General features: G+C 47.5%; 1 protein-coding gene across 2 annotated transcripts in view; it reads left to right on the top strand.

Annotated features, from left to right (window-relative positions):
• The first annotated feature begins 4323 nt into the window (after positions 1-4323).
• The window catches only part of SLC41A3 (solute carrier family 41 member 3), a 132899-nt gene continuing 125694 nt past the window's right edge, over positions 4324-11528 (top strand). Inside the window, exon 1 of one of the 2 annotated variants that reach the window (XM_053599771.1) lies at positions 4324-5061. The gene's annotated coding sequence lies outside the window, so the exon portion shown is untranslated. The remainder of the gene's footprint in view (positions 5062-11528) is intronic. The other variant, XM_053599770.1, reaches the window with a different exon arrangement.

Below are 11528 nucleotides of genomic sequence, written 5' to 3'. Positions count from 1 at the left end.
GTAGAAGGAGCTGCATGTCTAGTAAGGAGACAGGCTGCACCAACGCTTTCAGGCCCACAGGGGAGGATTGGCTGGGGGACTGGCTGACTCTAAATCTCCTCCCCTCTGCCAGATCCTCCAGGTGAAGTCAGCTAAATCTCTCGTAGGGCAAGGTCAGGGCTCTGAGAGGATTCCCATCCACCTGGGTGCTGTCCTGAGGGGTTCAGGAAGCCAGGCCCGCTGTGGCAGTAATTGCTGGACACACGGAAGTGTTCGTCCTTATCTCTTGTAGGACAGGCTGTGCAGGGCCCTGGAAGCTGGACCAATTGCTATGGACATTCCTACTACCAGGGAGAACCAGCAGAGGGCCTGTAACCCTCCTGCCTCAGGCAATTTGAGGGTGGGGAAGACTTCTAGGTCCCATTGGAGGAGGATTTCTAACAGAGGCAGCTTGTCCCTAGCCTTCACTGCCAGGCACTCAGTGGTAGCACGCCTCAGTGTCCTATCTGAGAATAGGAATTGTGCTTCCTGCTCTACTTGCTCCCAGGGCATGTCATGGTACTCTGTGATATCAGAGACCACTTTCATGCGAGCTGCTGAGCCTGTCATGGTAACTCTGTGATATCAGGGATTTCTTTTATGGGAGCTGCAAATTTTGCTCTTGCTCATGATTTTGCAGACTCTAGATGGGCTCCTAATGACATCATTGTCTTCCTTCCTGGTAGCTCTTAGCCAGGATGCACAAAGGTGGTGTAGACCTTGGAGAGGGGTTGTAGAGACCTGGAGTGTGGGAGGAGGGGTGAACTATAAGGGCCTGGCCTACCCTGAGATCCAGTCAGTTTCCTCCTGTGGAGCTCTGGGGTAGTGCCAAACAGAAACAACAGACTGCTTTCTCACAAGTATGACAGTGAAGCCTTTGCACTGTAAGTGGACAGGCTGTGGGGTGAGCCCTAAACCAGCTCTGCATTATCCAGCATGGGTGTGGGGCACTGAGGGGCTTCACGTGGCCTTGGAATTCCTTCAGAAAATCAGAGATCAAATTTCATTTCTTAGAATTTTACCATTTTATATATAAATTTGTTTATAATATCAAATTTAATGGATTTTTTATAATCCATTAAATAGTCATCTTTTAACTGGAACTGGATTAATCAGATCCCTCTTTTTCTGTGTTCATTCATTCATTGGCTTGGCTTATTCAAAAGAGGCAGCCTAATATAATGGGAAGTGTCATTTTTAGGCTCAATCAGAACAGAGTTTGAAGCCTGCTCTGTCTTTCAAGGCTGTGTGGCACTGGGGGAGTAGAATAACTCTTTAGAGCCTCAGTTTCCTCATCCATGTAAAGGGAATGCAGAAATCCACCACACAGGCTTGTTCCGAGGGGTAGCAATGACCCCCAGAAAGCACAGAGCACCCAGAGTGAATTCATACTTCCACTCTCAATTATAGCCCCTTCTCATTTATTCCTGCTATCAGCGAATGTCCTTGATGCTGTAGAGGTCCCTGCCTGTGCCCTGCCCATTGCCCTGGCCGTCCAGCCTCTGGCACACCTGCTAGACTCCCAGCTGTCAGTACCTGCAGTGATTGTGTGGAGGTACCTGCAGTGATTGTGTGATTTCTCTACAGCCACATTCAAAGGACCAGAGGACTCGTGAGCCCCCAAAGCACTCCTCACCCAAAGATAGGAGTTGCCATGTAAACACCCCAGCTTGCTCCCCTTCAGGTGGGATGTCTCCCAGAGGTCGCCAGTGGGACTGACCTCCAGGTGCCTCTGGTGGTAACTTGCTTGATAATGAAACTAGACAGGCTGTCTTCCTCTCCTGTCTCACTTTCTCACCCTTCTACCAGTGTTTTCTTGTATTATCTCCTAAATGAACTACTTGTATTTGTATCCTTGTTTCAAGGACACTTTTTTGTGGGTGGGGTCCTAGCACAAGGCAAGTATCTGCAGGGCACAGGCAGGACGCAGGGAGTGAAAGCAGAGGTGCACATCACGGATCCTGCAGGGACGCTGCAAAATCAACTTGTAAAAGGCAGATTCATTGGAGAAAAGACACAAATTTATTTAATGGGTATACATTTAATGTCTAATTCTACCCCTAATACCTAGCAGTAGCCAGAACACATACGCTAGCAGTAGCCCATCCCTAATCACTAGTGCTAATCCCTAGCCATAGCCAATCCCTAATTTGTAGCCCTAATACCTATCCCTAGCCGTAGCCCACACCTAAGACCAGCCTTAATCCCAGCTCTAACTCCAGCTCTAGCCAGGGAGTCTTCAGAATGAAGACCAAACCCCTCAGTGGGGTGCAGAAACTTATATACCATCTTGAGGTTACAGAGAGAAGGGGGGCCGGGAGTCTGGTGCCTGGCAAAACAGGTGATGAATTCTGCTGAGGGGCAGTAAATGGTCACCAGGGAGACTTCAGTGGGCTTGAAGAACATATAGTGGACTGGGGCAAAGTCTGTTGGGCCTGTAGAGTGGACAATGGTTTGTGACAAGTCTGTCCAGGCTTGTTGATATACTTTAGTCCTCCTTCCTGTCATATGGGTGAGATCGGTTAATGGAAACTCAGGGAAAGTACTGGAGGTCATTTTCTTCTTTAGTAGGTCTGGACTTTAGGGAAATAAGGAACTTAAGAGAAAACTATCCTGTGCTTTGGGAAAGATGGTGGAAACCAGCAGGGTAGGACAAAGGGACCTTGAGGCATCTTTAGTTCAGCATGTTAAAATGCTATATTTAGGAGTTTGAGATTCTGAGCCCTAACAGAGCCATTGGGAATTCCCAGGCCTCAGACAGCTGGGTCAGGGTGTAGAAAGTTGAAGGCAGGGTTACTGGTGAGTGATATGATTCATCCACAGGGAGGGCAGGCCCCTGAAGCTCAGGGGCCAGGGGCTGTGCCTGGGGTACTGAAACCAGATGGTGAGCAGGGCTGTATGTTCAAAGAAGAGCAGGACAGGGTGAGTGTGAGCACCTGTATTGTATCTTTGGGTCTAACAGTCGTCTTGTTGACAGTGTATCACAAATGTTTTCACTGAGTTTTGTGGGTCTCTATCTGCACCCAACGCCCCTCATCAGAGGACACTGTCGCTGTAAATAGGCCTGGCTGGCCAGGAGGATAAAGGTGAACTTTGCCGGAAGTCCCTCCCTCTCAGATTCCCGTATCTCTTTGGGTCTTGTATTGAACACAACTCTCAAAAGACATTTTTGAGTCAACCATGGAAAATCACTTAAGCGGACTGAGAATTACCAATTTTTATAGGTGTGGTAATAATAGGGTAATGTTTTAAAAATAGACCTATGGATTAAACATATTTTCAAATGAAACCTATCTTCTGGGATGCTTTAAAATTACTCGAGGCTGGGCACAGTGGCTCACGCCTGCAATGCCAGCACTCTGGGAGGCTGGGGCCACGGTGGATAGCCTGAGCTCAGGAGTCTGAGACCAGCCTGAGTAAGAGGGAGACCCCATCTCTAAAAAACAGCTGAAGTACTTGGGAGACCGAGGCAAGAGAATTACTTGAGCCCAAGAGTCGTGAGATTGCTGTGAGCTATGACTCTGCACTCTGCCAGGGGGAGACAAAGTGAGACTCTGTCTCAAAAAAAAGAAAGAAAAGAAATTCAGAAGAGAGAAAGGAAACCAAAAAAAAAAAAAAAAAAAAAAGTGTGTGGGATGACACACATACAGTACTTAAAAAAAAAAAAAGGCAAAATGCAGACCCAGAGAGAAACTGGCTTGTGAAACCATGGGGAAATGGTTTGCCTGCTCTCTCTACTTTGTCCCCCGACCATTACTATAGAAAGTTTAGCAACGCCAACCCACTGGCGCATCACTGACCTAGGGGCTGCGGGGCTTTAGAGCAGCAGGACCCCTTTGCCCCGGGACGCTTCTCCGGCAGGACCTGGAGGACGCTTGGCCCTAGTGATGCCAGAATTTCATCTTCAGTGGGTTCTTGGTCTTGGTGATTCAAAGAATAAATCTGCAGACCACAGATCAGTGGTAAGATAGGGTTTATTTACAGAAAAGAATACAAAAACACCAAAGCTCCCGGCAGGGAGAGAAAACCCAACTGGGGGGAAAAAAGCTCTCTATCTCTCTCACTGGGCTCTTTGTCTAGGGGTATATATAGTCGCATGGGTTCCTTGTATATGAGGCCAGGAATTGAATGGATACAGTCCCTTCCGCTGGGGCAAGGTGAATGATGTATTAATGAATGGACACAGTCCCTTCCGCTAGGGCAAGGGGAATGGTGTATTAATGAATGGACACAGTCCTTTCTACTGGGGCGGGGTGAACGATGTATTAATGGACACTTTCAAGGAATTGAGGCCTAGGAAACTTACAGGAAATTGACCTAGGCATCGGCAATGGGGGTTGCCTGTTCAGTCATAAGTGCAAAGGGAAGGAGACACCAAGGCGCCAGTGTCTCCCCAGCAGTTGTCCAGCCCTCTGGCTATTAGAGCCTCTGGTGGGAGTGGGAGGCCCCGGAGCCACCCCGCCTTTGCCTACCCTTCAGCTCGCTGTTTCCTCTGCTGGCTGCCGCCGCACCAACACCGCCCAGGCAGAGGCGGCGGGTCCTCCAGCTCAGCTCGGCTGAGCTGGCTGGGCGCCACCTGTCCTGTATCACTAGGGCGCACAAAGTGACCCCGAAGCTCGGGTGGCAGCGGGTTGACTGTGAGCCACGGGCCGGCGGTGTCGGAGGCCCTCTACTCAACCTGCGCCCTCTCTCGCCCGGCCCCCGCTGGGGGAGGTGCTGGTATTCCAATCTCAGCCCAGACACCCGGATGCCCAGGGTCTCCGCCCGCTGCCGCCCCCAGCTGTCCCCGCCCCTTCTCCCGCCTCCGTACCTGCCCCGCCCAGTCCCTCCGCCTTCTGTGACGCAGAGGGGCAGGCCTGGCGGGGCCCGGGCGGGTGGGGATCTCGCTTACTGCTTCCTTGCGGAGCTGCGCGGTCCCCGGAGCTTGGTCTTTTCTCGCTACAACCTTCGCGGGGCAGGGACCGGGTCGGAAGGTCGGGTCAGCTGGGAGCGGAGGGGAGCGGAGACCTGGGCACGCCGCCGAGGGCGCGCAGCGCGCGCAAGGTGAGTAAACCGCGGGGGAGGGATACAGGGTCCCAGGAGGGAGAGGGTGCCGGCTGGGAGGCACTTGAAGTGCGGGAGGCACTCCCCGAAGGGGCCGGGGCAGCAGGTGCGCAGAAGATGAGGGGAATCTGGGGCGACCTGAGTTGAGGGAGGTACACTTGGGGTTCCGGGGCGGGATTGGGGGACGCCTAGGTAAGACAAGAGGAAGGAACCAAGGAGAATGAGGGGCAGGGGAAGAGGACACGGGAGCCAGCCTGTCCTTATTCTTAGGTAGCTCGGAGGCGCGCTCCCCGGCATCTCAGGTGTCTGGACATCTAGGACCTCCCGTGGCCCTCCGTCACCCCCAGGAGCTTTGCTGCCTTAGTTCGAAGTCCCTGCTAATCCCTACCTCTGGTTCAGCGGATGGTCGCGGGTGGACTCAGTAAAAACTTACTGGTGGAAAAAACCTACTGGGAGTGCCAAGCAGGGAGCTTTTCTGGAAGCCCTACTCGTCTCTCCGTCCAGGAGAGCCTTTGGGTTGGTCTCTAAGATCCCAACTTTTTTAGACCCTTGAGATCACCTAGAAATGCAAATTCTCTAGCCCCACCCCACACCTCTGAAACTACTCTGCAGGTGGGGCCAGCCCTGCTAGTCTTTAGCAGATATTCCTGGTGGTTTGGATTCTTTCATAGTTTAAAAATCACTGATCTAAAACATTAGAGCAGGGGTCCTCAAACTATGGCCGCGGGCCACATGCGGCCCTCCGAGGACCTTGATCCGGCCCTCGGGTTTTTTTGTCTGTCCTGCTACAGTGCGCACGTGTGGAATGTGTGCTGCACTCTCCCACTCCCCTCCTCTCTGTCTCTTGACTAGCTGATGCACACCTGCATCACTTGTTACCAGTAGCAGTGACAAATATGTAACCAGACATTGACCATCTCATTAGCCAAAAGCAGGCCCATAGTTCCCATTGAAATACTGGTAAGTTTGTTGATTTAACTTTAGTTGTTCTTCATTTTAAATATTGTATTTGTTCCCGTTTTGTTTTTTAATTCAAAATGAGATATGTGCAATGTGCATAGGAATTTGTTCATAGCTTTTTTTTTTAAACTGTATTCCGGCCCTCCAACAGTCTGAGGGACAGTGAACTGGCCCCCTGTTTAAAAAGTTTGAGGACCCCTTGGGCGGCGCCTGTGGCTCAGTGAGTAGGGCACCGGCCCCATATGCCGAGGGTGGCGGGTTCAAACCCAGCCCCGGCCAAACTGCAACAAAAAAAATAGCCGGGCACTGTGGCGGGCGCCTGTAGTCCCAGCTGCTCGGGAGGCTGAGGCAGGAGCATTGCGTTAGCCCAAGAGTTAGAGGTTGCTGTGAGCCGTGTGATGCCACGGCACTCTACCCAAGGGCGGTACAGTGAGACTCTGTCTCTACAAAAAAAAAGAAAAAAGTTTGAGGACCCCTGCTTAGAGGTTTGGGTGGGGTGACAGGTGGTAGAACGGGCAAGGTACCCTGTGGTGAGAATGTATTACTCCATTTAATCTACACAACGCTATGCAGTAGATAATATCCTCATTTGACACATCTAGGAAGGGGAGGTGCTGGTATTCCAATCTTGGGGTCAGATTTCAGAGCCTTGCCACTGAATGGTCACCTGTGCAACTGAGAGGTGGAGCCCACAGACCCTGCAGCTGCACTGCCAGGCCCAGGCTGTTGTTCCAGAATCTTGGCCCACTAGGTGCATGGTGAAGAGCAGCCTTCCTCCTTGCCTTTGGGGAGCACTGGTCAGTGTGAGGTGCTGGAACCAGGCCCCAACTATGTTCACACTGGATTGCCAAACAGGTGTCCAGAGGCCTAAGTTCAAGGCCAGCCTCCCAGGGTGAACAGATGTGCCTGGATGACAGAGTGTCAGTTTTCTCTTAGTCTGATAGGGATAGAGCCCCCCTGGATGGGGTAGCTGGGAGGATGAGCGACCTTGCAGACTCAGGTGTCAGTTTGACTGGTGGCCCAGGTGGACCATGGCCTGCCCTCCCTGCCCCTCTCAAAGCTTCTCAAACACAGGAGGATCTCTGGTCACTGTGCCTACAGGAGGGTGTCTTGGCTTCCACATTGCTGAAGTTTGGGCTGGGTGGCTCTTTGTTGTGGGGGGCAGGCAGTCCTGGGATACCCCATCCTTGTGGGTGTGACAACCCCAAACTCCTGCAGACCTTGCCTAATGTCCCCTGAGGGAAGCCACATCCAGGTGGGACCCTGTACTCTGGAGTCCATGCCTCCTCCATCTACAGCCCCATCCCCCTCTTGGGAAGAAGGACAAGAGGTGTCCTATGCTCACGGGTCACTCTCCCGTTGGGAGCCTCCTTCAGCCTGTCTTTGAGGACCTGTTTGTTCATCTGTACTAGTTTTTAATGACACGGGTGACATTTGAGCACACAGTCCTTACAAAACACTCCATTCCCAGTGAAGCTGAGGAGCCTTTGAGCACCATCCATGGGGATGTGAGGTCCATGCTGGGTGACCATGCTGTTCCCCCACCCTGTAAGGGGTGCAGAACAGGTGGGAATGACGTTTTGCTTTTAACCATGGGTGGCACTCTGACCCCAGTGACTCCCCTTGCTTTCTGTGGGGAGCCAGACCTGTCTCTGGGTACCGCATGCATGCATAGTGAAGGCGGACCCCTGGACAGCCCCTCAGTGTGCTCTCCTCACTTGCCAGGCTCTCCTGGAGCTGCCTCCAGGTTATACCCCCCTAGCTCTGCCTTTTTCCTGGGACAGCTGCATGTGCTTTCCCAGCGGGCCTCCTGGAGTAGGGCAGCATTCAGCAGGGCTGTTCTCATGTTGTGGTCACTGTCCAAGCATAGTGGTCCTGCACGTTCTTGGGTGAGCCTTCTGGGGCGTGTGTGTGAATAACTGCCAGGACCACTGGCGCCTCATGTGGTGAGGACATAAGGCCCTGAATTATGGTAACTGCCAAGCTGCTTTAGACAGAGGTGGATCCCTGTGGGCAGTGTTCTGGGCCCTTCACTCCACCTCTGTTTGGCACCATCTGGTGGTGACATGAGGCACCTCAGTTGGTTTTATAGTATGTACTTGTTTTATTAATTTTTTTATTGATACATAATGTACATATTTTCAGGGTATATATGATAATTTAATACAACTATATAATCTTTAAAGATCAAGTCAGTGTAGGTGGGATATCATCATCTTAAATATTTGTTTTTATATTAGGAACCTACGAATTCTCTCCTAGCTGCTTTGGAATATACAGTAGATTACTGTAAACTGTAGTCACTCTACTGATCTACGAAACACTAGGTCTTATTTCTTCTGTCAAACTGTGTGTTTGTGTCCATTCATCATCCTCTCTGCATTCTCCCTTCCCTCCCCTTTCTGGCCTGGTAACCAGCAGTCTACTCTTGATCTCCATGAAATCCACTTTTTTTGGGCTTCTAAATGAGTGAGAACATGAAATATTTAACTTTCTGTGCTTGGCTTATTTCACGTAACATAATGACCTCCAGTTCTAACCATGTTGCTGCAAATGACAGAACTTTACTCTTTTATGGCTGGAGAGTATTCCATTGTGTACATGTGCCACATTTTTACAATACATTTATCTGTTCTTGGGCACTTAGATTGATTCTTTATCTTGACTATTGTGCATAGTGCTGTAATAAACATGGAAGTACAGATTTTTTTTAATATACTAATTTTTTTCTTTTGTATCTGTACTCAGCAGTGGCATTGCTGGATCACGTGATAGTTCTATTTTTTGTTTTTTTAAGAAACTCTGTACAGTTACTATAGTGGCTCCAATAGATGCTAGATATGAGGGTTCCCTTTTCTCCCCATCCTTGCCAGCATTTGCTGTTGCCTGTTTTTTGGATAAGAGCCATTTTAACTAAATGAGGTAATATCTCATTGTGGTTTAATTTGCGTTTCTGGGTGACTGGTTATGTTGAGCATGTTTTCAAAAACCTGTTGACCATTTGTGTGTCTTTTTTTGAGAAATGTCTGTTCAGATGTTTTGCTCATTTTTAAAAATTGGATTTGACTTTTTGCTATTTAGTTGTTTGAGCTCCTTAGATATTCTGGTTATTAATACCTTGTCAGATGGATAGTTTGCAAATATTTTCTCCCATTCTGTGGGTTGTACCTTCACTTTGTTGATTGTTTTCTGTGCTGTGGAGAAGCTTTATATCTTTGAATAATTCCATTTGTCTATTTTTGCTTCAGTTGCTTGTGTTTTTGAGGCCCTACCAAAACATTTTTGTCCAATGTCCTAGTGTATTTCCCCAATGTTTTCTTGTAAAACATTCATAGTTTCAAGTCGTTTTTAATCCATTTTGATTTGATTTTTGTATATGGTAAGATAGGAGTCTAGTTTCATTCTTCTGTCTATGGTTATCCAGGTTTCACAGCACCATTTATTAAAGAGACTTTCCTTTCCCCATCGTATGTTCTTGGTGACTTTGTCAAAAATGAGTTGGCTATAAATGTGATTTACATATGGATTCTCTGTTCTGTTCAGTTGCTGTGTGTTTTTTATGCCAATCCTATGCTAATTTGATTACTATAGCTTTGTAGTATATTTGCAGTCTAGTAATGTGATGTCTTCAGCTTTGTTTTTTGCTTAGGATTGCTTTGGCTATTTGGGGTCTTGTAGTTAAATATCAATTTTAAGATTATTTGTTGTATTTTTTTGAAAGATGTCATGGTATTTCAAATCTATAAATTGCAATGGATAGAATTGTCATTTTAACAATGCAGTAGACCCTCTATAGTTCACCACATCCCTATACTGACCACCCCTTTAAGTTGACCTAATTTTCATAGACCAGACATTCACCCCATGTACAGTAGGCCTTGTTCCTTATGTTGACTACCTCCGTATGTTGACCAGTTTATTGCAGTCCCTGTAAGTGCTGACTTACAAAGATTCTGCTATATTAATTCTTCTAATTCCTGAGCATGGACTCATCTTTCCATTGGTTTTAATTTTTATTTCCCTCATCCTTCCTTAAGTAGCCGTCTAGGCTGTCTTAGTATTTCTCTTACTGAACTCCCAACCTTCGCCAATTTCTCCGTTGTTTTTTCTGTGGGTGTACATGTTTTTGCAAGCTCATCCTTTGTCTCTTCTTTTTTTTTTTTTATTGTTGGAGATTCATTGAGGGTACAATAAGCCAGGTTACACTGATTGCAATTGTTAGGTAAAGTCCCTCTTGCAATCGTGTCTTGCCCCCATAAAGTGTGACACACACCAAGGCCCCACCCCCCTCCCTCCTTCCCTCTTTCTGTTTCCCCCCCATAACCATAATTGTCATTAATTGTCCTCATATCAAAATTGAGTACATAGGATTCATGCTTCTCCATTCTTGTGATGCTTTACTAAGAATAATGTCTTCCACATCCATCCAGGTTAATATGAAGGATGTAAAGTCTCCATTTTTTTTAATGGCTGAATAGTATTCCATGGTGTACATATACCACAGCTTGTTAATCCATTCCTGGGTTGGTGGGCATTTAGGCTGTTTCCACATTTTGGCGATTGTAAACTGAGCTGCAATAAACAGTCTAGTACAAGTGTCCTTATGATAAAAGGATTTTTTTCCTTCTGGGTGGATGCCCAGTAATGGGATTGCAGGATCAAATGGGAGGTCTAGCTTGAGTGCTTTGAGGTTTCTCCATACTTCCTTCCAGAAAGGTTGTACTAGTTTGCAGTCCCACCAGCAGTGTAAAAGTGTTCCCTTCTTTCCACATCCACGCCAGCATCTGCAGTTTTGATATTTTGTGATGTGGGCCATTCTCACTGGGGTTAGATGATATCTCAGGGTTGTTTTGATTTGCATTTCTCTAATATATAGAGATGATGAACATTTTTTCATGTGTTTGTTAGCCATTCGTCTGTCATCTTTAGAGAAAGTTCTATTCATGTCTCTTGCCCATTGATATATGGGATTGTTGGCTTTTTTCATGTGGATTAATTTGAGTTCTCTATAGATCCTAGTTATCAAGCTTTTGTCTGATTGAAAATATGCAAATATCCTTTCCCATTGTGTAGGTTGTCTCTTTGCTTTGGTTATTGTCTCCTTAGCTGTACAGAAGCTTTTCAGTTTAATGAAGTCCCATTTGTTTATTTTTGTTGTTGTTACAATTGCCATGGCAGTCTTCTTCATGAAGTCTTTCCCCAGGCCAATATCTTCCAGTGTTTTTCCTATGCTTTCTTTGAGGGTTTTTATTGTTTCATGCCTTAAATTTAAGTCCGTTATCCATCTTGAATCAATTTTTGTGAGTGGGGAAAGGTGTGGGTCCAGTTTCAGTCTTTTACATGTAGACATCCAGTTCTCCCAACACCATTTATTGAATAGGGAGTCTTTCCCCCAAGGTATGTTCTTGTTTGGTTTATCAAAGATTAGGTTGTTGTAAAATGCTAGTTTCATTTCTTGGTTTTCAATTCGATTCCAAGTGTCTATGTCTCTGTTTTTGTGCCAGTAC

The sequence above is a fragment of the Nycticebus coucang genome, chromosome 8, assembly GCF_027406575.1.
Source record: "Nycticebus coucang isolate mNycCou1 chromosome 8, mNycCou1.pri, whole genome shotgun sequence".
Classification (NCBI taxonomy): domain Eukaryota; kingdom Metazoa; phylum Chordata; class Mammalia; order Primates; family Lorisidae; genus Nycticebus; species Nycticebus coucang.
Note: the sequence above shows the minus strand (reverse complement) of the source record. Positions and strands in the feature narration are given on the sequence as shown.